Below are 27660 nucleotides of genomic sequence, written 5' to 3' on the forward strand. Positions count from 1 at the left end.
ACTCAAGTGTTATGACAGGTTCTACACTCAGGGATCACTCAAGGCTCTGCACTCAGGAATCACTACTGGCAGGCTTGGGGGCCTTGTGGGATACCATAGAACTAACATAGGTTGGCAGTATGTATAACAAGTGCTCAATTTGGTTTACTATTTCTCAGGCCTAAGTAAATTTCTTTAAGCAAAAGCTATTTTTAAAAAATTGAAAAGCTATTTTATTTCACTAAAATAGTCACATAAGGGGCCGATGAGGTGGCGCTAGAGGTAAGGTGTCTGTCTTGCAAGCACTAGCCAAGGAAGGACCGCGGTTCGATCCCCCAGTGTCCCATATGGTCCTCCCAAGCCAGGGGCAATTTCTGAGCGAGTAGCCAGAAGTAACCCCTGAGCATCAAATGGGTGTGGCCCAAAAAAACAAAACAAAACAAAAAGTAACATAAATAATCAAATAAATACTGTATTTTCTGGTGTATAAGAAGACTGAGTATATAAGATGACTCCCAAATTTTACAGTTAAAACATAGGTTTAAGGGTTTTACTGTAATAGACTTCCTCTCTGACTCTGGCCAATTTGAGCAGGCTTTTTATAGTGTAAATTTGGGTATAGAACATTGTATAGTTTGCATGCATAAAAAGCTTGCTTGGATTGGCTGAGTTCGAGAAGTGATCCGAGCAGCCTTATAGTGATTGGTGCAGGATTGAGTTGGAAAATTTGTTTTGTGGCAATATCCAGACAATTTTCGTTTGGCGGCATATCGAAACATTTTTCGGGATATACTCAGTGTATGACAACTCCTGATTTTCTGTTGACTTTTTTCATTTCAAAAGTCGTCTTATACGCCGAAAAATATGGTAAAAGATTTTGAATGAAGGCACATTCTCTCTTGCCGGATGTCTCTTGCCTGATGCCTCATGTCTGTGATGTGTGCTTTTTTTCTAGCTCTTCTTATAATTTTCTGAATAAAATCTCTCTGTAAAATATATGAATTAAGAATAACTATTTGCAATAGCCAAAAAAGGAAGAAAACAAAAATAGAGCATTATCATAAATTCTAGATAAATTTATGCTCTTTTCTTTTATTTATCTTTAAGAGGACAATAATTGTTCTAGATATCTAAAAGTTCTAAAATGTAAACATTTCTTAGTTTGCTCTAAATTCAGTCTGTCTTAATCAAATAGAATAAATGGTTAGAATGTTTTCTCTTTCCATTTTCATGCATAGATTTATAGTGGCTTGTATTTTATTTGGGAGTTTTTCTGGTATTCCTCAGGAATGCCAGTGACAAATGATTAGTGTATTTTACCTGTGGCTTGCACAGTATAGGAACTCAATATTGTATTCAACAGGATTCAATTCCACTTTATTTTTTTTAATAGAAAGAGCTTTTTAGGTGAGAAAAATCACCACACTCTGATAAACCAAAAGTTTGTAATCTCAACATTCCTCATATTTTCTCCTTCTGCCTCTGATATAGGAGACATTTTTTAGTGAAGCATCAAAAGAGCTGTATCATGCAGAAGCACAATGAATAATACCAATTTTGCGTTCACTCAAGTGTGTGTTTGATCAGTAACAGGTGATTAAACCTCTTATAATATTACCTTGCTGACTGGAGCCACTCACCACATTCCGCTGGTTTCTAAGGCAACTGATTAAAGAACTTAAGAACTGAGGCCTCATTTATACTGATGCCCTTGGAAAGGTAGAATTTCTTTTCCAGCAGACCGACCTGGGAAACAAGGCTTATTTGTTGTAATGTTTTCCATTTTGCTGAATTTCACAACACAAGGTACTCAGATACCTTTTGGTAGAACCTACTGGAAAATGTTACCAATATAAATAAATCAGGCTGAGTTTTGCCAATCCCAAAGAACACATGGTGGTACAACTGGTAAATAGGAGGTAAGTCAATGAGGACTGTGTTCTTTCTTCACTTCACTTTTCAGTTACTTCTTTGCAGTCCAACCTGCAATTGGTAATAGTGGTGATATTGGGCCCACACATTAGTGAATGATTCTCCTGTACAACAGTCCTTGGTATTGATGGGGCCAACACAGATAGACTCTTGATGCAGTTGGGTTTGCCATGACACTCGGTCTGATAAATTGGCATTAAGACAACTTCAGTGGTTTTTAGAAGAGTTATTTTGAGTTACAAAATAACCTTCCAGAATAATCAGTATTTGCTTCCAAAGGGAGGGTAAAAGGTAAAATATTATTTTTTATTAGAGTCAGTCTGCAATCCAATCAATATAATTTTAGCACACTTATATGATATTTCTAGTCTTGGCCATCATCTTGCCTTTTTTTTTTTTTTTGGGCCACACCCGGTGACGCTCAGGGGTTACTCCTGGCTATGCGCTCAGAAGTCGCTCCTGGCTTGGGGGACCATATGGGACGCCGGGGGATCGAACCGCGGTCCGTCTCCTAGGCTAGCGCAGGTAAGGCTTACCTTACCTCCAGCGCCACCGCCCGGCCCCTTGCCTTTTTTTTTTTTTTTTAAGGATTAATTATCCAAATCCACAAAGCAAAATGTTTTATTTTTCATTAGTCTACTGATGTGAGATGTATTTCATTACCACATAAAAGTTACCACCTCTTTTTTCTTGTCAAAAATTAAATCTTTATATTAAATATTAGCTATAAATAAAAATGAGAACACTTGCTATTATTATTATTATTTGGTTTTTGGGCCACACCTGGTGACACTTAGGGGTCTATGCACTCAGAAATCGCTCCTGGCTTGGGGGACCATATGGAACACCAGGGATCAAACCAGATTCATCCTGGGTCAGTCATATGCAAGGCAAATGCCCTACCGATGTGCTATTACTTCAGCCCCAACATTTGCTATTCTTTGTTGCAAAAATAATGTAGATCACTTTCTTTAGTTTTGATCACTATTACTAGGGCTCTTGATGTCTTATGCTAAACTTCAAAATTGCAATAAAGTATAAACATCTCATGGAATGACTAATATACAACGGATATGCAAGAATGTGAACTATGAGGTTTTATCAGTATTATATCCTGTTGCTATTTATAGGATAAAGAAGGCCTTAATGAATGAATAAGTGAATTATTGGATGGAAAAATAGATGGATAAAAGAGTACTACATTGGACATTGGCTAACTAAAATTATGACATTTCAACTAAATGTCCTAGCAACTAAACTCACCACCAATACAGAATTGGAAGGGAAATATCTAGCTAAAAGCTTCGGAAGGATTCATTTTCAGTGAGAGACTGTGCCTTTTTCGTTATGTGGATCAGTAGGAAATGTCATTATGATAATAAAGTATTTTGCACTTCACAAATATGATGAATCCTTATGCCATTTACAAAGTAAATGACATTATTTCCTTTCAAAATGTGAAAAGTAAGTTCCTGGAACTTTAATGACTTTATAATATCCCATTACTAGTAAGAGATATAGTTAAGTTTTAAAATCCTGGTTGCTTTCAAAGTCCATGCTCTTTTCCTAAATAGACATGAATTACTGGCATTGGTCATGGCTAAGTGTTTAATAAAGAAGGCAAGAAAGTCCAATGATCAAATATTTCTCAGGATTATTAATTCATGCATGAAGAGTTTAAAACAGCCCTGCAATCCCTCCAAACCAGGAAACCTAAACAGGAATCTAGTCACTGTGCTAGATGTTTGGGTTAACAGGCAGAGTTATTGTAGGCAAGAGAGAAGTAAGACTCTAGTTTCAAGAGGAATTGGGTTACTGGTTAGGTTAAATGACTGTCAGAATAATGACTCAGGCACAGAGAATGCTAGTTTTCAATGACTATATAAAACCACACATGTAGTCACCTGAAATAGCATCTGTTTATCAGCTTACAGTTTTGTAAGTCAAAGGTCTAGACAAAATTTATTGGGATCTCTTAGGGTCTTTCCAAACCTAAATCAAGGTATGTGTAGGTGAGGTTCCTCTCTGGAGTGTTTGAGCAAAGAATTGCTTCCTGGTTTCTGCAGCTCTGTGACAGAATTTGTTCCCTGTCACTGTAGGAATGAGAGCTCTGCTTCTTTGCTGGTTGATGTGTAGGACCACTCTGAGCTTCAAGAATCTACTTTCAGTTAGCTGCCACATCACCACCTCCACTCATTACTGGAACACTTCCCTTGTAGCACATCCCTTTTCTTTCTGACTTCTTTTTCTATCAATTGGGTAGAATGCTCTGCTCTCAAAAAATGCATATGGTAAAAGTAGAACCATTTGAACGTTCTTTCTATTTCTCGGTAGCAGATCAGTAACATTAACAGTATTACTCTTTTTTCTCACATAATAAAATCATGTACATGATTTAAAAATACAATTTTGGAGAATAGAAAGGACAACACTGGGTAGGGAGTTGAGTTCTGTGTGCTAGGGCAGTCTTAGGATTAGAGTAAAGGCCACTGTGTGGTAGTAACTTTTCAAGTGTCGTCTGATTTAGGTCAATTAGTTCATAATGTGAATTTAGGTGAATATTCCCAGTTGACCAATCCTGATTCATTTCAGTTCCTGTCAAGGGGATCACAGGTAAGGTGGCTTAGGGGAAGTGAGGAGGAAGTTGCCTAGACAATGCCTCAGGTGAAGCTCATCCATTTCTGACGAGCTTAAGAGTGATGCAAAAAGCATGTGTCAAGAGTATTAACAATGAGATTTTTCCTGTTGGAAGGAAGGTGTGTGATAATGACTAGAGTCTGTGATGTTATGGGCCTCTTGAAACCTGTTCATGGGGTGAAAAAAGTTTTGCCCATGGCCAATTTCTCTGTTCCAAGTTGTCATTTTGGTGTTAGGGTCTAGGTAGTGGCCTCTTGCCTACAGAGTGACTTTGTAAGAGTTTTGATATCACAGCCAGCTCTGAGACTAGGTGTCCTGAAACAGAGAATTATAACTTACAAACCTCAGCTATTTTTATTTCTTGATGTGACAGAAAACTCCATTTTTTTAGCTGAAGTTCTCTTCATTCAGGCAAAGAACTTTTGCCAAAGGCAATAACTAAAAATAAAATCTCTTTGTGCCTGTATTTCTGGGCTTCCTCACTTAATCAGAAGATTCTACAGGGACAGTAAAATAGACCATAATCCTGGAATATTTGAGAATCACTGAATTCTCTAGATAGTGCAGTAACTGTATTGTATCAAGTGCCTAGTTCACCTATTTGATGCTTAAAAAGCAATTTAAAAGAGACGATTTAATATTTTGACAGTATCGAATGTCAGCAGCAAGTGTTTGGCAGAATTTAGATTTTCTTTCTTAGTCCTCATAAACGTGCTGCTTATTTTATTTTTTTTTTTTAGAGGGGACTCAGGTTCTTCTTTTTCACTCATTACTAAGTGGAATAGACATGACGAGTAAGTTCCTCAGAATGATTTCTAGGCTTTAAATAAACAACCATCCCCAATTAACCTGCAGGGAAATGGCAGACAAGAAGCCCTATTTTGGGGTTAGCTAATGAGAAGAGTCTTTCACACAATCCTTTTGCACATCTGACATGTGAAAAGACATTGGTTTTGCCCATTACCTTGTTACTTAATATCTATCAGAAATTGATGGAGAAATTCTTGGAGCTAGTGAACATTTCTTTGTATTTTGCAAAATGATATTCTTTAGGGGCCCAAGCAATAGCACAGTGTTAGGGCATTTGCCCTGCATGCGGCTGACCCAAGAAAAACCTCTGTTAGATCCCCGGGCATCCCTAATGGTCCCCCAAGTCAGGAGTGATTTCTAAGCTCATAGACAGGAGTGTCTCCAGGTGTGGCTCAAAGACAAAAAAAAAAAAGATATTGTTTAGAAACTATTAACAGCTCTTATAGGGTTGAAACTTTTGGCTTCCTAACCCACCCTTTTAATCTTCCATCTTCCCACTAGTAGTGTCAGATTGGAGCTTTGAGAGGGGCTTTTTTTTTTTGGTCTGTGAAATCCTGATTCTTTCCAAAAATGCCACTTCTATGGCCCAAGTTGTTGTGTTCAGTAGGCCACGCATAGCAGTCTATATTGAAAAGTATTGATGAGATTTGAGTAAGATCTAACATTGAACTTTTAGGGACTAATACCAATTTGGGAATGAATGGGCTTGTCATCATCATCTTGGGCCATAATTTGCTTTGACTTTGAGCAAATGAAAGATAATAAATTAGTCCCTGCCAATTTTCTCTGTAATACCAGGTCAATCTAGGGAAGTGTTGCTGAATATTTCTCTGGGCCTCAAAGGGACTCAGCCCTGAGCTCTACTGACATACATGAAGGAAGGGGAATTCTTTTTCTTCTTTGGTAGGTCATAAAGTGGCTTGATTTGACTGAGAATATAGAGCAGTGGTTTTTATTTTATTTTATTTTCCCACACCAGTACATTGATGCCAGGAGTGCCAGACTGTCATGAAAATAGACTGTCATTCTTTCACTATGCTCATATCTGAGGGCTGTTTTAGTGAGCGCCACAATCTTGGAGACTTCAAACGAAAGCATTTATTGTGGGGTTCAAAAAGACAATATAAGGGGTAAGGTGTTTGTATATATGTAGCTAACTGCAGCTTGATCTCCTGCACCAGATATGATCCCCTGAGCACCACCAGAAATGTTCCCTGAGCATAAAAACAGGAATATCCTGTGAGTACCACTGGGTATGGCTCAAAACTTCTTTCAGTACCCCTACAAATGTATGGTTTATCCGTTCAGATAGCTAGTAGTCATGTGCCAGAGCCCTGTGCCCTTGAAAGTATATGTGGGATTGGTTCTTGGCTCTTCTTAGGTTTTCAGAGCGACCCCAATATTTGGTATTCCTGGGTTGAACTCTAGTTCAACCCTCTAGTTTCTTCCTCTTCCATGAAAGGTGTGTCCTTACTTCTGCATCTGCTGCTTCACATTTTCTTCTTCTAAAGACATGATGCATGTTGGCTTCCAGCCAGCATGTTTGACTTCCCCTTAATTTGATTAAGTCAAAGAATCTATTTCCAATTAAAGTTCCATTTAGGGAACTAGGATGTAGGTCCTCAGCACATTATTGGGGATACAAAAATTAACACACCACATACTCTTTTCTACTATTTTGATGTACTATAAATTGACCTGGGAATGGTAAGAAATGGAAGTTCAAATTCCTCTTTACCTGAAGCTCTGCCTCTTTTGGCCCAACAGGATCTATGAACAACACAAACAGGGCAGACTCATCTGGCCTTATGACATTTTCTATGAACTCTTGTTGTTAGGGAAAAGCTCACTCCTTTAGAGAAAAGAGAACGTTGTCAGTTCTGCTTCTGGAATGAGAAAAAAGTCATCTTTGAGGGCTTAGCTCTCCAGGGTTCTCATTTCCAGATGAGAAACTAGGGAGAGATGGCTTTGCTGCTCACATGTTCACACCTGCTCACATTGTCAGGTGTTTATATTGGGTTTATTTAAGAAGTTCATTAGTGTTATGTGACTTCTCTGAGCTTATATACCAAGGAAGAAAACCACATAGATCTTTGATTCTCATCTTTGGTGGTGCGAATTTTTGTATTGATTATTAACAATACATAAGTTCTGATGGGACTCAGGAATATGTTTCTTATGCTCCTTTCCTAGTTTTCTTCTCCAAACTATACAGGCAATTTTTTCTTTTTAGAAAAGCCCTACTCTATAGTCAAACAAAGTTGCCTCATTTGTCATTATTCACTTGTCATCTTTTATTTGGGTGGGGGCACACTCAACTATGCTTGGAGATTACTCTTGGCTCTGTGCTCTGGGATAACTCCTGAGAGCTTGGGGAACATATGGAATGGTGGGGATCATACCCTTGGTCTATGTGCAAGGCAAATATGCTACCTACTATATTATTTCTTGGACCCTTCCCTTGTCATCTAGTGTTGTCCCTTCAGAATCACTTTTGTACACTCATTTGTGTTTCTGCCCCCTAAAATATCTAGTGACAGGGAGTAGTATCCACCTGTCTTAAAGCTTCCCAGGTGTTTTTTTTGTGAAAGCTGCTTTTGAGAATACCAGAACCAGTTGCCTGTGGCATTCCTTTTTAGCACTAAGTATTTATGACGGTCTTTCTGTGGGTTCTTTGTCCCTGGGCATGGTCAAAAAGGACAATTTGCACCAACTAATAAAATAATAGGGAAGTTTCTGCTCATTCTACAGTCTCTCATAATTTTTTTTTGGTCACACCCGGCAGTGCTCAGGGGTTACTCCTGACTTCATGCTGAGAAATTGCTCCTGGCAGGCACGGAGAACCATATGGGATGCCGGGATTCGAACCGATGACCTTCTGCATGAGAGGCAAATGCCTTACCTCTTTGCTATTTCTCCGGCCCCAGTCTCTCATAATTTTAAGTGATTTAAGTATAACTATGAACCAGTTACTAGAGAATTTCAACTCCTTTCTAGTTCTCCTACCACATTTCCCAATTTTCAAAAGAACAGATTAAAAAAGTTTTCTAAGTGGCTCCAAAGAGGTGTTCCCTAGGGGCCTTCGGGCCACACTAGGAGATCCTCAGCCAATTGTGCTGACTGACTCAGTGCTAGAACTGAAGGATGTTGTGTTGGGGTCGTCCAGGGCCATTCTGGGTGTGCTCTGGGTCCAGCAAAGTCGCACTCATTAGTGCTGGGGAGCTACAGGGTCCTCAACCTGCAATGCTTAAGGAGATTTTTTTTTAATAGGTGAATTTCCTTATGATTTATTTCTTCTCTTCCTTTCTAAAAATCCATGTGATGCAGGTGGAGAAGTGGTGATCAGGGTAGAAGAAGCAATTACATGGGGACAGAGTGCTGCTAAATTTTTGTTTCAGCCAGCCATAAGGGAATGTACCCAGAAGGGTCATTCTGGTAAAGTTCACCCTGAGAACCTACCTGGCAGGTAGGCTAGTGTTTTACCAGCCCCAGTGGGCAGAGGTCCGGCTGCATCTGGATCCATTTCATCTACCCCGTGTAAGAGTGAATATCCAACATCTCAACTCTCAGGGAGGTGTACTCAAGGTTGGAGTGAGGAATTAACTCTTTTCAGGAACAAGAGAGTTGTTCCTTACTTCCTCCAGATTCCTTCTTAGAAATGAGTTTCAGGAGGAGATGAATAGTGGAGTAAAACATCTTCATTTACAGACTGTGAGGTGATAAATGTGTGTATATATATGTATATATGTGAGTGTACATGTATATATATGTATATATAGAGAGAATCAGAAAGAGTGTATGTGTTATCAAGAGAGAACATGGGATTCTCCAGAATGAAAGAGCTGACAATATCCCCTAAAGTAAAATAAAGAAATTACACATAAACATAAAAGCAAGCCCTGTCATAACCAAGTCACTCCATTTGCTTTAGTCTATCTGGTTTAATAGGTTTTTCTTTCTTCTCACAAACTATCTTCACTCAGGGCTTTCTGTGGAGAGAAGAATCTATTGCTAGGACATTTATTCTCAAGATGAAGACCATGGTTTTGGTGGTCCATCTTTATGTCCTTACCTGGTCTTTTGTTCCTCTATGTCTTCTCCTCTCATTAAAGGTCCAATCTTCTATCATGCTATGTAGGAACAATCTAGAGTCATATTAGACCCAGTTCTTATGTATGCAAAATGGATTAAGCCTTTATGAAAAACATAAAGGAACTATTTTAAGGCTAGTGACAGAGTTTAAAACTTTCATTTTTTAAGTCAGATTTTCCACAAAATCATTGCCATTTCCCTCCCAAGAAACCCAACACAATATGTCTACTTCAGTTACACAAAAATATTTAAGTACAGGATCCATTAAGAGGCCTTTGATTCAGTGGATTTTCTGTAGTCCAGAGGAGCAGGAAATTAGTCTCTTCACATCCTTGGATAAAGCCACTTTCCTACCAAAAACCAGAGTTCTAGATACACTGTCATTGGCCTAGTTCAGTGAATATTTTACATGATTCTGAAAGTCTTTAGTCAAGATGACAAAAGTGATGCAATATTTAAGGTGACTTTTGCCCCCTTTATATCCATTCCATAGAATGTATTTGTTTGGATTTGGTAGGCAAACAAAAAATATTATTCTAGGTCATATTTCATTTAGTTGCATACAATTGGATGTCAGATTTTTCTTTTTATAAAAAGTGCCTAACCCTGGCTTTGCTTCATAGAACAGTATCATGAGAAATATAATGGTGTAACAGAGTATTGTAAGAATTCGTTATCTAAACTGCTTGTTGGTAAAAATCCAACTGGGTTTCTCATTAGCTCAATTCCTTGAAAGTCATAGGACTTTGGCTGATTCGTAATCAGCACTTTTTTTTTTTTTCAAAAAGTATGCTAGGTCAGAGAGTTTAATGAGGAGATTTTTATAGGCATCATAGTCTTCTGATTGATAAGCCTCACCAGGCCAAGTACAACGTGCCCTGACTTTTTCAACACTATCTGAAGGGTGGAGAAGAGCAGGTAGTCACTTATGTGGGTGAGACTTAGTCAGTTTCTTATGAGTAAGTGTTCAATTCTTAATGTTCATTATCTATCTGTACTATTCATTATCCTGTCCAAGCCACATGAGAGATTGAGAAAGAAAGGAATTCTCTAGCACATCTGCCTCTTGAGAGAATTTGCTAGAGCTAGATGTTGGTTTAATTCTTTTAATTTAAGGAGTATATTGTATGCTTTCTCCTCCTCTCTTCCTGTTTACTTTGCCTATCCCATTTGATTCTCTCGGAGTTTCCCTTCCCTGTCACCTGTGACTCATGGCTTCCAGATTGCCTAATATTATGACTACTTTTCTTAGTTTAAAGACAATGTGGAGGAGAGGACAAGTTTCATATAAGGAGCACTGGGTTCAAATCTTACTTTGATCACTTCATCAAATTCTGTAGACTCGGGGGGGGGGGGGAAACCCTCTAACTCTCAAGAATTCTCATTCTTAAAACTGAGATAATAGGGCCCAACTTCTGTTTACAGCAAGATTAAGAAATAATCTATGCACTACCCGTGATGTGTTAAGTGCACAGACATGTTTGATAACATTAATTGAGATAAAGAACTGTGAATGTTAAATGCAAGCTAGTGAAGCAACTAACAGAAAATGACTCAACTCTTAGGAACTACTTTTGAAATAGTATTAGGATTTTAGAACAGTTATGTTTGCTATTGGGATTGAGGTTACTAAATTTAGTAGAAACTTGAGGAAACTTTACTTGATGGGTAGGAAAGCTAGGGAATGGGTATCTTTATCTGGAAGCCTTGAAATGTAGAAAATGTTCTCTTTTTATATTCTTTATTATACTCTACTTAATAGGGTTGATGCATTGGCTTCATTACATGAAAGTTAAGATGAAACAAAAGAAGGGTCTGGAAAGGAGCAGTATGTCTGAAAGAATTTTTTTTTGCCAGGTTTTTGTTTTATTTTGGTGGAGGGAGTTGTAGCTGGCAGTGCTTTCTGTGCTCAGAGATCACTCCCAGCTATTCTTGGGGAACAGTATTGGGTGCTGGAGATCTAACATGGGTTGGCCACATACAAGGATTATCTACTGTTTATCCTGGGCACATATTCTGGGCTCATATTCAGGATTTTGCTTCGGGGGAAATTGTTTCTCATCTCACTTACCTGTTTTCCCCTATCATGATGTAACTAGAACACCCCTATCATGATGTAACTAGGACACCTCATTCTCACAAAAAAGATTATTATGGTGAATGGTGGCAGGTGGAAAACAAATTGAAAGAGGCAAAAGTGAGGAATGAGAACAGAGGAAGAATTGGAGATATCACTGAATTCTAAAAAGAGACACTTACTCTATTCACAGGGCATGAAGAGAACCAGAACTTTAGAGATATATAGAAAGATAAATTTTCTAGCTCTGAGATTTGCTGAAACCATTTTTCTTTTCAAATATAAGATTTGGGGCTGAGGAGATAATCCAGGGGGTAGGATACTTGCCTTGTATCCAGTTGACCTAGGTTTGAACCTTACCACTACACAATTCCCTGATTACCACTAAGAGTGATCTTTGAGCATAGATCCAGGAATAAGCTTTGGGCACAGTTGAATATGCCCCCTCTCCATTAGTACCTTCTTGGTGTTTTATAGAAAGGAAACATAATATATATATATAATATGTTTCATAACACATCAGGGAGACATGAACAATTATTAAGGTGTTACTATTTCCACAGAAAAGCAGATATTCATAATAAATAAGCTGCCATAAAACTTCAATCACTTTAGGTTGGGGTATGAAAAAAATTTTCAGTGTTTAATATTTTTTTGTTTTGAAATTGCAGGTAGGTGATGATTACAAATGGAAGAAGCAAGAAGAGTGACTTAAAGTTGATACTCAGGTTTTGGTGGTATTGTTCAGATACCAGGAAGTACACTTTTGTGGTCAGAGGGTCAGCTCAGTACTGGGTGTGACCAAGTGATATTTGTAGCCCATTTATGTATTCATCATTTAGTAACACTTCAAAATCAAGGGTGTGATCAGCAGCATCAGCACTCAAATAAAAATATAAAAGATGAGAACTTATGTGTTTCTTGAAAATTTGCAATTGGAGAGGCATAGTAGCCTCTGAAAGAACAATGTTCATGATGTTACAGAAGAAAAAAAAATTCAATATCAGCTTTTATAAGTTGTAGAAGAAGGAAAGAAAACAGAACAAGCAAATGTATATAAATCTAGAAGCTGACTGTATATTTATTTGTCTTGCTTGTTAAATTGGATCTTGGGTACAATATATCTTGGGTACTATAGCTAGGTATGTACCTAGCTATAAAGAGTATAAACAGATAGGCCCATTTTCATTTTTTAGAAATGTGATTCAGCAAAATAAATTAGACCATAAAATGATGACTCTCAAAAATATTTTCCAATCATCCTCATTTTATTTATTTTTGAAGTTATTCTTTTTTAAATTAATATCTTTATTTAAACACCTTAATTACAAATATGACTGTACTTGGGTTTCAGTCATGTAAAGAACACCCCCCTTCACCAGTGCAACATTCCCACCACCAATGTCCCAAATCTCCCTCCTTCCCACCCCACCCCCAACTGTACTCTAGACAGGCTTTCCACTTTCCTCATTCATTGTTATGTTATGCTAGTTCTCAGTGTAGTTATTTCTTTTCTCACATATTTTATTTAGTTCAACAAGGAAGCAAAAGAAAATTTACTTGCGGCTTGATTTGATTTCTAAGTTTTTATATCAATGTAACTTTTGGCATGCTATCACCTATAATTTCTCTTAGCTATTACAAAGATAATTTTTCCTTTATTTAAACATCTTGATTTACATATATGATTGTGATTAGGTTTCAGTCATGTAAAGAACACCCCTTCATCAGTGCAACATTCCCACCACCAATGTCCCAAATCTCCCTCCATCCCACCCCACCCCCACCTGTACTCCAGACAGGCTTTCCAGTTTCCTCATTCATTACATGCTTATGGTAGTTCTCTGTGTTGTTATTTCTATAACTGCACTCACCACTCTTTGTGGTGAGCTTCATGAAGTGAGCTGGAAGTTCCAGAGCTCCTCTCATTGTCTCTGAGGATTGTTACAAAAATGACTTTTATTTTTCTTAAAACCCATAGATGAGTGAGACTATTCTGCATCTCTCTCTCTTCCCCTGACTTATTTCACTCAGCATGGTAGATTCCATGTATAGGAAAATTTCATGACTTCATCTCTCCTAATGGCTGCATAATATTCCATTGTGTATATGTACCACAGTTTCTTTAGCCATTTGTCTGATGAAGGGTATCTTGGTTGTTTCCAGAGCCTGGAAAGCTTCAAAATGCAGTTTTTTTTTTTTTTTTTTTTTTTTTGCTGGTGGGAATTCCCTCTAGTCCAACTTTTATGGAAAGTGATATGGAGATTCCTCCAAAACCTGGAAATTGAGCTCTCATACGATCCAGCTATACTACTCCTAGGGATATATACTAGGAACACAAAAATAAGATACAAAAATCCTTTCCTCACATCTATATTCATTGCCGCGCTATTTACAAAAGCCAGGCTCTGGAAACAACCATGTTGCCCTTCAACAAATGAGTGGCTTAAGAAACTATGGTACACTATCCTCCTTTTAAACAAGACATTCAAATATAAATTTATCTGGATGTTTAAAAATGTATTAAAATATATTCACATTCCATCTTAGTGCATTTTACTTTTGGGTTTCAAAAGGAGTCAGAAAGCTTCTTCTTTTTTTATTAATTTATTTTTTTGTGTTTTATTTGGGGGGAGGTCACACCGGGCAGTGCTCAGGGGTTACTCCTGGCTCTACGCTCAGAAATCACTCCTGGCAGGCTTGGGGGACCATATGGGATGCCAGGATTCGAACCACCGTCCTTCTGCATACAAGGTAAACACCCTACCTCCATGCTATCTCTCCAGCCCCCAGAAAGCTTCTTCTAACATATTGTATATTAAAAAGATCTAGGAATATTGTATTAAGGAGAAAACTATGAAAGTGAAAACTTGGTGAAGAGACCAAGGAAAGCTGGGAATAGAACCTTTATTTGTCCTGTTACCTTAAAGGGGAGTTGAGAAGGGGAGATGGAATAAATACTGTATATATTTTGGTAACTACTAAATGCCATGCAACTTAAAACAAGGATTACATAAAACATGCTTTTTATTGTTTTGTTTTAGATTACAAACTATTCTCCAAAAAATACCATATAAAAGGAAAAAAATTCTTGCTTTTCCACACCCACTCAAAATTTGTTTTTAGTAAGTACTCTTCCTAGTGTTTAGAAAACACTTTTAAGACCATTGAGAGAGGCAGCCAGATAGGGGTCCCAGGGAGCTAGTATAAAATCCAGATATGATCTGTAAAGGAGACCTCTGTTCTGCTCCAGCCTCAAACTTAAGATCCAGCCCAGAGTTGAAGGCTAGTTCTTCTCTAGAAAAGAGAAAGAAAGGAACAAATTTTCTGATAAGATTGTGAAAAGCCACTGAGTTCAAAGTCCTTGACAATAGTCCTAACAAGGACCTTTAACTGTCCAGAGAGCCCTAAGCAAAGGCAACATGGAAAAGACCCACAGAGTCTGGAGTTGTATTCTACCCCATTTCCATTCTGGGGTGCACCTGAACTCTATCTTGGGGGTGGAAGGTGGGATGCATCATTTCCTTTTTCTTCCCAGTACTTTACCCCCAAGTTTTATGCCTCAAAGGGCCTTTTTACTTTTCCTTCCCTTATGGCACTTTTGTCTCTTTCATAATTTCTCAATCAAATGATTTTACTTTCCTCATCATCTCCTCCTAAAATGCTAAAAATTTAATTGAGAAACACTGAGGGCAGGTGAGGATGATTTTTCTTTTTTGTCCCCAAGGCATCAGCCTTTCCGTGGTAGGGGACTGCCTCCTGCCAAATAAATCAAGCAGGTCTCAGAGTAAATCAAACAGTGCTGACTAGAGTCTTAGTGAGGCTGGTGGCCTCCAGGGCTGGCCTGGGACTGGAGCTCAGGTTGACATAAACAAGTCCTGCACTCTGTTTTGGGGCCATTACCTGGCAAGCATCCAACCTGCCATACTATACCTCTGTCCCCTACAAGTCCTGTACTTTTCAGCACTCATGTAACCAGGGCAGCATCCAGGTAAGAACAAGGCAGCACTGTCTCCATTTTCTTCCATCTGTGGATCCCTCTTAGCCTTACCAACAGTAATTTGATGGGAAGACAGTCATTTAAATTGCCATGAATTTCAGGTCAATCACATAAAATAAAATATACAATTAAAGCTTAAGTAGTAAGTAGTAAGTTCTCAAGTAGTAAGATGACTTGGAACCATTCTGCTAGAGCTATAATTACTCAGAAAGAGTTTAGTGGAAAGTAGAGAGCTGTGTTGGCAAACTAGGACCTTTGTGTCAAGTCTGGATCAGTGCTTATTTTGTATGGAAAATTATCCTGGACTCTACAACCAGGTCCACTTGCATATGTAATGCTTATGGCTTCTTTGCAGCTTTAACTGTAAAGTGAAGTCATTGGAACAGACACATACTCACCCATAAAAACTAAAATATTTATGATATGACCCTTGAAAACATTTGCCAATGCTGAGTTTAGGCTAATACTTCCCAAGTGACATTCCAATGCATATCAATTTCCATTATTTGTTAATAAATATGTTTAAAGAAGTTCTTTGTGTTCAAATAAGTTAGGAAATTACTGGATTCAAACACTTCTAATCCAATTTCTTTATAAATGTTTATCTGAAATATTTCTTATGCTCACTGATAATTAGTATGAATATTTCTCCAATTATTTAGTTATCATAGAACCACTTTTTTTTCTAGGAACATTTTATTAGCATTATGTAGCTTAGAACATTTTTTAAGTAGTCTCTCTGGGAGTCTTTGGCAAGGTCATAAAACTAATCAATTTCAAGCTTGAATTTGAGGATGTCATCTTAGAGGGTGGGCCCATTTGTTTCAAAGTTGGGAAACCATCTCCTATGCTCAATCACATGAGCTCACTTTGCAAGGAAATTCTCTCCTAAAGCAAAACTCTCAAGGGTATAATTATAGACATGAATACAGACAAAGATTATAGATGGTCTCTGAAATAGCAAAAAAAAAAAGCAAATAAAGTGTTGGACTTTATTTCTTTGGGGTAGTGTTTGCAACAGTCTTAATATGACCTTTGTTGGATCCTGAGCTCTTTGAACTGTAAGAAACTGTCTCCATAAAAAACACACACACATATATCTATATAAAATTATTATATTGGTACACAGAAAAATATAATCCAGGAAGTATGTTCATATTATATCCAGTGAGAGACTATACAGAAATTAAAATATTTGTCTTTCCTGATGCTGGAGCGGTGGCACAAGCAGTAGGGTGTCTGCCTTGCATGCATTAACCTAGGATGGACCATGGTTCGATCCCCCTGCACTTCATATGGTTCCCCAAGCCAGGAGCGCTTTCTGAGAGCATAGCCATGAATAACCCCTGAGTGTCATCAGGTGTGGCCCCAAAACAAACAAAATAAAATATTTGTCTTACCTAAAAATATTGGTAAGTGATAGATCTTGCTTATAGTACTTACTGGGTAAATTCACCCTTCAAACTACCTATGTATATTATCTTCTGTGTATATTTTCTCTTCCCTTTTTAAGATCAGAGTGATATTTTAGAGCCTTTTGATTCTCTTAGCCACTTAGAATGTCTTACATAACATTAGTTTATAATACTGTTGAGTGAATAAATGGAGATTCATTGCAATGGTTATATAAATGACCTTACTAAAGTATAAAAAAACATAGCTTCACTAAAAGACCTTCAGATTTCTTTCAAAAATCTAACCAGGTTAATACAAATTAATAAACTGCATTTAACTATCATGATGTGATAGATGGAAGGAACTCAGAAGTTAATTCTCTTGTCACTAATTGCATTGTGCCTGATTATTTTGATTTCAAGTTCTTTCATTTTTTTTGCTTTTTAGAGAGAGGGTATTTGGGCCATACCTCTTAAGTGCTCAGGGACAGCTTACTGTTCAGAGGAACATGTTCTACTGAGAATCAACTCTTGTCCTCCTTCATGCAAAGCAGGAGACACTCAGTCTTAAGAGTTCTAGCTCTTTGGCACGGAGCCTCAACTTTTCATTAGCAAAATAAATGTTAATTAAAATGAAAAGCTCTATATTTTGTTCTAGCCAGAAGCCAGAGAAAAGAGCTAAATTTTTTTTACAATAGTGAGGTTATGAAATACCTAGCATATTTCAAAAACAGTACTACTGATAAACTTTTCAGTCTACTTATCAAATAAGCTCTCAAAAAAGTTCATAATCCAGGATATGGTTGCATATCACATAAAATTTTCTCATAGAATAGTAGCCATCCATTCTCCAAGAAAAACAAATAATAAAGTTCTTAACCTTTAATAAAATACAATAAGTCACATAATTACATTTTATTTTCTAGAGTATTGTATTTTTCTAGACAGTTTTTCTATATTATATCTAATATTTTTCTAAATAGAGTATTTAATTTTCTAGAGTATTTCTTTTTTACCTGTTTACAATTTTTTTATTTGTTAAATTCTGCTTGGAAACTAAAATATGCAGTGTTGCTTCTAGCAGGGCTTTTGCTCAATCCAATATATAATTAGTCAAAAATAGGTGGTGGAGTTAATATACCATCAGCAACACCCACACAAAGTGGAAAGATTTAAAAAACAAGTCAGCAAACAAGGATATATGCTATGAAGTCAGGCATGAGAGATACTGTTTTATTTGTTATTAGTTATTAGTTGCCTCCTGGAAAGAAACACCAGTCCCCATAAAGAATGGAGATTGTACTTGTCATGTCTAAATGACAGATTTGGGGGGTGGTTCATTTCCTTTTTGTCATTATCTGACTAATAGATAATTCAGGAAAGCTAGGCATCACACTTCTGGTGTGTAGAAAGACAATACATACTATAGCTTGGACTTAAATGCAGGCACAGGATCCAAAAAGAAATGGGATCAGTTCTCTTTCACAAATCTTAACTGACAGTGAGATTTGAAAAGAGATCTATGAGCCCTCAACCTCACTCAGCCATTTATTTCCATTTTGGATATAGGAAGAAGATGGATTTATCAGTAGGAAATAGATTGGGTTAGCCAAGTAATTTTTGACTTCTATCCCCTGATTGTCGGTTCATAGAAGGAGCATCTCTTTTGAAGAAATTACATGGTTTAGATATTCATAAATTCTAAATAAAATCAAAATATGGATTTTATACATTCTCTTCTGTCTTGGGCATGTGTGGCTCTGTTTTGGTGTTAGGAAAAAGAAGCTCTATTGACCATGGGAGGTCTCTGTCATCAATCTAGGGCCAGTAAGAATTTGACTGGAAAGGTTTGAAGGAAGGCCAGCATTTACCTAGTACAGTGTTTTTTTTTTTTGGGGGGGGTACATACCCTGTGATGTTCAGGGGTTAATTATTCCTGGCTTGCACTCAGAAATCGCTCCTGGCTTGGAGGACAATATGGGATGCCGGGGAATTGAACTGTGGTCCCTCCTAGGCTAGCACAGGCAAGGCAGATGTCTTACTGCTTGCACCAGTGCTCCGACCCCTACCTAGTACAATTTTAAGAAGGAATTTCTCACACCAATTATTTCAAATGGTATATTTTTGCTCACTTCTTGAATTACAATGGATTTGATTGAACACTTAAAGCGATTTTTGCTTTGAAATGCCCAAGAGAGCTTTAGTAAAATGTGCATTAGAGGTTGAAAACTCCAAATCAGGAGTTTGAATAGGAGCTGCTGTCCCAAATGAATCTTTGACCTAGTAATCAGGATTATCTGGGATTTTGTTCTCCTCTTCAGGCAATAGTTTGTATTCTGTCATGGAAAAAATGAGAACAATTAGACTGTTTTCTAGATTAGATACCAGGTGTCAAAATACAGATGTCTCGAACTGCAGACTAATTGTTTTCCCAATACTAAGTACAGTACAAAGTTTCTGATGTACAATCTCTTCCTTTTCTGGTACCAACTTGCTTGCCCTGAAAACCTGGTTTTATTTTAATAGACCCAGGTCATGGGTTCAAAGGATTATTTCAAAGGTCAGTTTATGATGACAAGAGGAAAGACCAACTTATAGGAAGTTGTAAAGTTTTTCCAGGAAAATATTCAAATGGTTCTCAAATTGATACCTGTTCTCTTTTTTATGGGACTAGTACTCAAAGGCCACTCCAGGCTCTGTGCTCAGGAGTCACTCCTAATGGTGCTCCAGCCTTAATACATGTAAGCACCTTAAGTCATATACTATCTCTCCTCCAATCTCTCAGGTTGATACTCTGAAGGAAAACACTAATTCTATTTTTTTTCCCTTTTGAATTTGGTTATCCAGGGGACTAGGGGGTCATGATATCAAGTCAGAGTTCTTTCTGAATTGGCCCCAGATTTCTGAGTACCATTTTAGGTTGGATGCTCTGACCAGCCTGTGGGGTCCTTGAGAGCAAGTCATAGATTGAGCCTTGACTTATTTGACCAGGTTTTGAGGAGCTGTATGTTTTCAAGAGAATTTGAAATGAAGAAAGAAGAGACAAGTCATAGATTTGAATTTATTGGGCAGTGGACACATTAAACTTAAAAACAACAGCAATGAAAATGTTGGAGAAGTGAAAGAGAAATAATAGGGTACAGAGTTAGGAGACGAAACCACAAAGCAGCCTCAACACAAACCCAAAGAGCCATGAAATAAATCCTTTTGCGGCTTAAACAAAATGGCTTTTGTTAAGAGAGGTGGCTGTATATGAATGCTTTGATGAGCTGTAGGACATAATGTCCAGAGTCAGATAGGCTGGGACCCCTAGATTCTTAGTGTGGCCTAAGTTTAAAGAATAGGAAGGCCAGTGATAGGTGAAAAGAAGCACTGTTTTTTATTTTAGTTCAGTTTATGGTTTCAGTTAATGACCCTAGCAACCAAAACTAATAAGAAATAAGTGGCTGGGCCTGAGAGAAAGCATGGAGGTAAAGCATTTGCCTCACATGCAGAAGGTCGGTGGTTTGAATCCCAGCTTTCCATATGGTCCCCCGAGCCTCTCAGGAGAGATTTCTGAGCATAGAGCCAGGAGTAACCCCTTGAGCGCTTCCGGGTGTGACCCAAAAACCAAAACAAACAAACAAACAAAAAAAAACAAAACAAAAAAAAAACGGAAGAAAAAAAAAAGAATAAGTGGCTGAGATAAAAACCAACCAACAAAAACCCACTTTTCATTTTCAACTCATTTTCAAATTCTTGTCCCTGAGACTGAACAGTGTCTTGAAATTCCAATCATTGTAAGATAGTGCAAGATGGTTCCTCTTTGATTAAAAGAATTGGATGGCCTGTGGAATTTGACAGAGGACTTTTGGCAAGTACCAAAGAGCAAAGTACTGATTCTAATCCTTGTAGCAAACTCAGAGGAATGTCAACAATTCTTTGTGTGTGTTCTCCCTTCCCCCTTTCAAAACTTGCAATTAGCCCTCTAGTAAAGAGGGTTTTTTTAAATTGAAACTTACTGGAGGGACCCATAATTTAAATGTACATTGGGAAACAGCAGAGACAGAAGCTAGGAGTTGTGCCAGGCACCTGGGAGCAGCTCTCGATTACTCCAGTATCTCGAGTGGGAAGGGATTTGAAAACTGTCTCTGCTCAACCCCCAGGCTTGCAGATGAAGGAGGTGGGTACAAAAGAGAAAGGGCTGCCTCATGGTGCCTGATCATTTGTCTCCATAAGATTTTCAAGCTGACTCCTCACATTTTTTTGGACTCCAATTTTGGGAGTGGATAAGAAAGTAAAGTCCACTTTGGGGTAAAAATGCTTTCAACTACCTATGTGTTGTTCTTTCTATATATGTATGTATATATATATATTATATATATATATATTTTATATATATATATATATATATATATTTCAGGCCTAATATCAAGGTCTTTAATCTGAATCATGACCTGACTGTATGTATCCTGGGACCAATAAAAAAAGGCCTAGTCTAGGGATTGAGCTATGACCTGCACAACAACCATGACTTCTACTTCCAGAGGTCTGTCTGAGACAATTTGCAACGGAATGGGTCTTCTGGAAACATAATGAAAGACGCTATCCCAGGCCCCACCCTAGGATCAGTACAAAGACCAAGACCACCAACCACAGAAGAAGGATTAAAAGGACACTGAAGAAACAGAACTTCTAGAACCACAAAGAAAGACTTCATCATAAGTTCCAATCCCTGACCTGTGCAGACACCTAGATCTCTAGATACAGAGGTCTGATTTTATCACCCAGGATGGAGCAGAAGTCTTCCATATACCACAAAAGCACCAAGAGGAGAGTAAATAGGAGTCTGTAGTTAATCCCATGACAATATACTTTAAGGGCGGAGAAACCCTGTATCTCTTAGGCCAAGGGAATTCCTTTCCGAATGACCCCATTATTTATTATGCCTGTGCAAGAGAGAAGAAAAAAGAAAAAAAAAGGCAAAAAAGCACAAAACAATTTTCTTTTTTAGTTATTTATCTAGTTTTTGTCGATTTCTTTGTTTTGGTGTGGTTATTGAAGTTGTTGTCTCCATTTATATTTGTTTTCTTTTCTTCTTTTCTTTTCTTCCTTTATGTGATCTGCCATGTTTTTTATCTCAAGACCATGGCCTTTATGTGGTGCTTATCTTTATTGTTGGAGTGCTCACTGGATATTTTACTTGACACTTCTTTTTGTACTGTTGTGGTGTTTCACCCTCCTTTTATCCTTCGTCTCTCAAACCTAGGATGAGAGCCTCCAGAAGGACACTGCCCATTTTCGGTGTATTTGATTCCCCCCCCCCCCAGTTTAGTACCTTTCACTTCTTCAAACAAAACCACATAACTTGAACTATCTAGTCCCGCCTCCCAATTAGAGCGGGAAAAAAGGAAGGTACCAAGCCCAAACAGGAGCAGGACCTCTAAGTAGTAAGCTAGGCACAGAGGGGACTACTTATTCTGGCAGCCCCGGGGATGAGGGAGGAGGATATGGGAAGTAGGACAGGAGCAGAGGTGGATGGAGGACAATTCGGTGATGGGAACTCCCCTGTTATTATGTTAATATGTACCTAAAATATTATCGTCAATGATATGTAAGCCACTATGATTAAAATAAATATTATATTAAAAAAAGGTCTTTAATCCATTTGAATTTTACCTTTGTGCATGGTGTTAGCTGGAGGTCTAAGTTCGCTTTTTTTGCAAGTGGCTAACCAGTTGTGCCAACAGTACTTGTGGAAGAGGCATGTTTTACCTACATGTTGAACGTGTCTCATAACATTGAGACTAAAGGTATCAAGGAAGAAACAGTACTGTCCAAACAAGTGAAAACAGAGATAAATCTATGAGAATATATTAAGCTGAGAAGCTTCTTTGCCTCAAAGGAAATAGTGCCTAGGATATAAGAGACACCCACAGAAGAGGAGGAAACTATTCACACAATACCCATCAGATAAGGGGCAAATATCCAAAATATACAAGGCACTGACAGAACTTTACAAGAAAAAAAAATCATCTAACTCCATCAAAAAATGGGGAGAAGAAATGAACAGACACTTTGACAAAGAAGAAATACAAAAGGCACATGAAAAAATGCTCCACATCACTAATCATCAGGGAGATACAAATCAAAACAACTATGAGGTACCATCTCACACCACAGAGACTGGCACACATCACAAAGAACAAGAACAAGCAGTGCTGGCAGGGATGTGGAGAAAAAAGAACTCTTATTCGCTGCTGGTGAAAACACCATATAGTCCAGCCTTTATGGAAAATAGTATGGATATTCCTCAAAAAACTGGAAATTGAGCTCCCATATGATCCAGCTATACCACTCCCAGGGAATATACCCCAGAAACATAAAAATACAATCAAAAATCCCTCCTTTATACCTATATATTCATTGCAGTGCTATTTACAATAGCCAGACTCTGGAAAGAACCAAGATGCCCTTCAACAGAAGAATGCTAAAGAAACTGTGGTATATATACACAATGGAATATTATGCAGCTGTCAGGTGAGATGAGATCATAAAATTTTCCTATACATGGATGTACATGGACTATATTAACCTGAGTGAAATAAGTCAGAGGGAGAGAGATAGATGCCAAATAGTCTCACTCATCTATGGGTTTTAAGAAAATCAAATACATTATTGTAATAAGGCCCAGAGACAATCGAGTTGAGGGCTGGAAGGGCAGGAAAGACTGGCTCACAATTTGAAGCTCACCACAAAGAGTGGTGAACGTTGTTAGTGAAATAATTACACTAACAACTAGCATGACAATGTTAATGAATGAGAGAAGTAGAATGCCTGTCTCGAATTCAGGCAGGGGTGGGGACATTGGTGGTGGGAAGGTTGCACTGGTGAAGGGGGGTGTTTTGTTTATGACTGAAACCCAACTAAAATTATGCTTGTAATTATGGTGCTTAAATAAAGATTTTATAAAAGAAAAAAGTGCTTTCAAATAAGTTTAGAAAAGCATGAATCTCTGTGTGTATGTGTGTGTTTGTGAGAGAGAGAGAGAGAGCAAGAGAGGGAAAGAGAGAAAGGGAGAGAAAAAGGGAGAAAGAGAAAGGGACAGAGAGAAAGAGAAAGAGAGATGTTCTGCTTTAGGATCTGCCTATGTATAATGAACTTGATCCTACAATCTCCTGAGCATCTTTAGATTGTGAACCTATATTAGTGTGGGTATAATTTTGTGAAGAGAAAAAGGTTGGTAAATATTTTGTTATGGGGAACAGCCCTAGTTTGATATCCCAAGTTCCCCAGGGAGTGATCTCTGAGCACAGAACCTGGATTAGCCTCCCATAGCTGATGCTATCTGTGGTAGTTTGAGAAGTTAAAACAAAAGAATCATTTTAGGCCTTTTCCACTCTGGAGAAGTGCTTTTTTTCTCTTAAACATGTATTTCTCTCCCCTTGCATCTCTAGATTTCTTTCAATAAAAATATTTTTTATTTATTAAAAATGCATTTTGGGGCTGGAGAGAGTACAGTGGGTAGGGCATTTGCCTTGCACATGACTGACCCAGGTTCTATCACTGACATCCCATATGTTCTTCAGAGCCTGCCAGGAGTGATTTCTGAGTGCAGAGTCAAAAGTAACTCCTGAGCACTGCTGAGTGTGGGCCATCCCAAACAAACAAACAAACAAACAAACAAGCATTTTGTAGGTTGAAATATTCTTGGATTAAAGACATGTGGACTCTGTGCCTCTATCTAGACATGCACACATGACAGTGATATAATTTAGCATAAGAAGGAAATTACATCATGAAGACAAAATGATGCATTTAGAAGGCATAATGCTAAGTGAAATGAGCCCAGCACAGAAAAGAAAATACTGGATTATTTCACTTATGGGTATGTTATATGTAATAAACAGAAGCTGCTGTCTTAGCTGAAGTTGTATTATATTTGTCATCCATGTGTTAGAGAAAGAAATAATGACCAACAGGGACTGGGCTGTGTTGAAGAGAGAGTTCAGTGGAGCTACTGCTACAACATGCTTTGCAGCAGGATGCCTGGTTTGGTTCTCTGCAACTATATGTTCCCTAGTATGAAGCTGGGAGATAATTTTGAGCACTTGCCAGTGTGACCTAATATTTTTATCCAAATAGAATCAATACCAACAGGAAAATGAAATGATTGACCAAAAGAGAGTCAAGAAAAATGGCTCAGTGGCTAAAGTATCAATTCATCAAGTATAAGGCAGTGAGTTCAAATCCTAAATTACTGCCTCCTATATATGTGAAGTGATTCCACAGCCCCACTGTCAGTGATCCCTAGTGAGGTATTACAAATTCAATTAGGCGATAGCTGCCAGTGAGAGAGGAAGAGGGGTGGTATTTTATAGTGACTAAGTTTAACTTTTGCAAGATAAAAATGTTTTGAAGATTAATCGTAGATTTAGTTGGCCCAAGACATGGAAATTGTCATAGAGATAAATATATAACATGTAGTTTATCTTATTTAATTTTATTAAGTTTTATTGGAGTTACTCAGGGATATCTCTAGCTCTGGTCTCAGGGACCCCTCCTGGCAGGTTGTCATGGCTCATGTATGGTACTTAGAATTGGACCCATGTTGACTGCATTCAAGCAAAGTGTCCAATCTTCTGTATAATCTTTCTGGACCTATATCTAATTTTTATTTTCAACTTTGCAGAAGCAGAACCTAACCCTTAAAATATTTGTCATGAGGATAATGGTAAGTTAAACAATAAAGAAATTGCTGGAAGCTCATAGAGGATTTCAATATGATTCTTAGTCTATTTTCGATGTGCTTTCTGTATGGAAAGTTTGTAATCTAGTGTTCTGAGCTCTTTTGTTCAAAGGATCTATGATTTCCATCCCCCAAATCCATTAAGTGTTAAGTTGATTTGAAGGCCTCCCATCTGCCTTTTTCTAAAGCATAGCTTTAGATTACAGTGATGAGACACTCAGAAATTCTTTGCAGCCACATCCATCATCTTTTCTTCCAACTCCACCTTCTATTTAGGCAAAGAACATATAACTCATTGGTGGAGATCCCAGTCTGCTTTTCAGGCATGTTCCATGGCCCCAACCCCCAGATATTGATAAACTGCTTATCAAACTCTCAGCCAACCTTGGGGTGATATATGGGAGGCAGAGTGTTTTCTTAAAAAAAAAAAAAAAAAAAAAAAAAGGTCTGCAACAAGGCCATGTTTTCTGTTACTAACTGGAAGATAATAGTTGAACCAAGAACTGAAAAACAGAAAAAGGCAGCAAACGGTTTTATCTAAAATAGCTACTAAATTTTGCACCAGTTTTCCACTGGTTCAAACCTGTTCCAGAGAACTTATTTATTTCCATGGAAGGAAAGCCCAGGGCTTGTTTTTTTGCCAATGCCCTAGTGTTCCCTTTTCAGCAAACAACAAAGCAGATGTCTGTTTTTCTATGCGGTTGTCTCCAAGTTCATTATCCTTTTTGACACAAAAAGGTCTCTTCTTGGTGCTTTTAGAAAGTAAAATTTTAAGTTGCCAAGGACCATGTAAACTTTTATTTAAGTGCCTAAGAACAATCTACTTCTTTCTTTATTGCATAAACCCAATTGAATAATTAAATTGCTATGTTTCTATTCTTAATTAATTCTAAATGTAAGGTTTTTTTTTTGTTCGTTTGTTTTAAATGAGGGAGTTCCCAATGATGCTCATGGAGCCTTGTGATATAGGGAATACTTTAGGGCCCTTATCACGTACTGCAATTCTTAAGCTGATTTATCAGTCTCCAGAATCTAGTTTTTTCTTTTCTTTAAATTAAAAAAAAGGCAAAACAAAAATTTTGCTCTCTCACTCTGTGACCTTAACTTCTCTTTCTTGCTTTATCAATAGAAACATGATTCTAAGAGTAGCATGACTCCAAAGTATTATTGGTAGTTTTAAATGAAATGATGTACAAATAACATCTTATAATTATAAAATATGATGTGAATATTCGTTTTAAAAAATCTCTATAAAGTAATTGACTCAGATTAAGTTTGTATTGGCTCAAGCCTTGTTTGTAGATTAGTGAAAATTTAATTATTTTATTTCTTTCAACCCAACCTGAACTTTTCATCAGTACATGTCTTTTTTTTCTCCTCACTTGCAACTATACTTGTTGTAATGATCTGTTTTTCAGCCCTGCTCTGTACAGCTTTTACTAATGTCCTTATCGCTGTGCATTTACTCCTGCAGCAGGGACTAAGTTTATGAAGTTCACTTATGAAGCAATAAAGAAAGTCATCAAGTAAAATGAAATGATACAATCAAGAGAACTATTTAAATGATTAAAGCATTTGAATAAAGATAATAAGTGAGTTATTTGATAAGAATACTTATCTTGAGGCAATCAACCCTTTTAACTGCCATTTGCATCCGAGATTACTTCCCACCTAGAAACAATCTGAAAGAGAACGTATCCAACTTACCTGTTGACTCATAATGTGGGTAAAAGTTTTTCCATCTGCAGTTTGCTAGTTGCCCCAGAACAGAGCATGCTTCTATGGTAACCAGCTTAGTAAATGGTCCCCGTTGCCAGGAAAGGTATATGAAACAAAACCAAAACAAGGCAGGCAGGAAGACGGGGGCTTCCCCTGTGGTTGAATTGAGAGATGTCAGGGGAACATCAAAATACAATTATTGAGCAGCTCTTGCTAATGTTTTGATGTGGACTGTGACATTCTTGGTCGTACATGTATGAATGTGTGTTCCAAGGTGCATCCTTAACCCTGT

This window comes from Suncus etruscus, chromosome 11 (genome assembly GCF_024139225.1).
Source record: "Suncus etruscus isolate mSunEtr1 chromosome 11, mSunEtr1.pri.cur, whole genome shotgun sequence".
NCBI lineage: Eukaryota > Metazoa > Chordata > Mammalia > Eulipotyphla > Soricidae > Suncus > Suncus etruscus.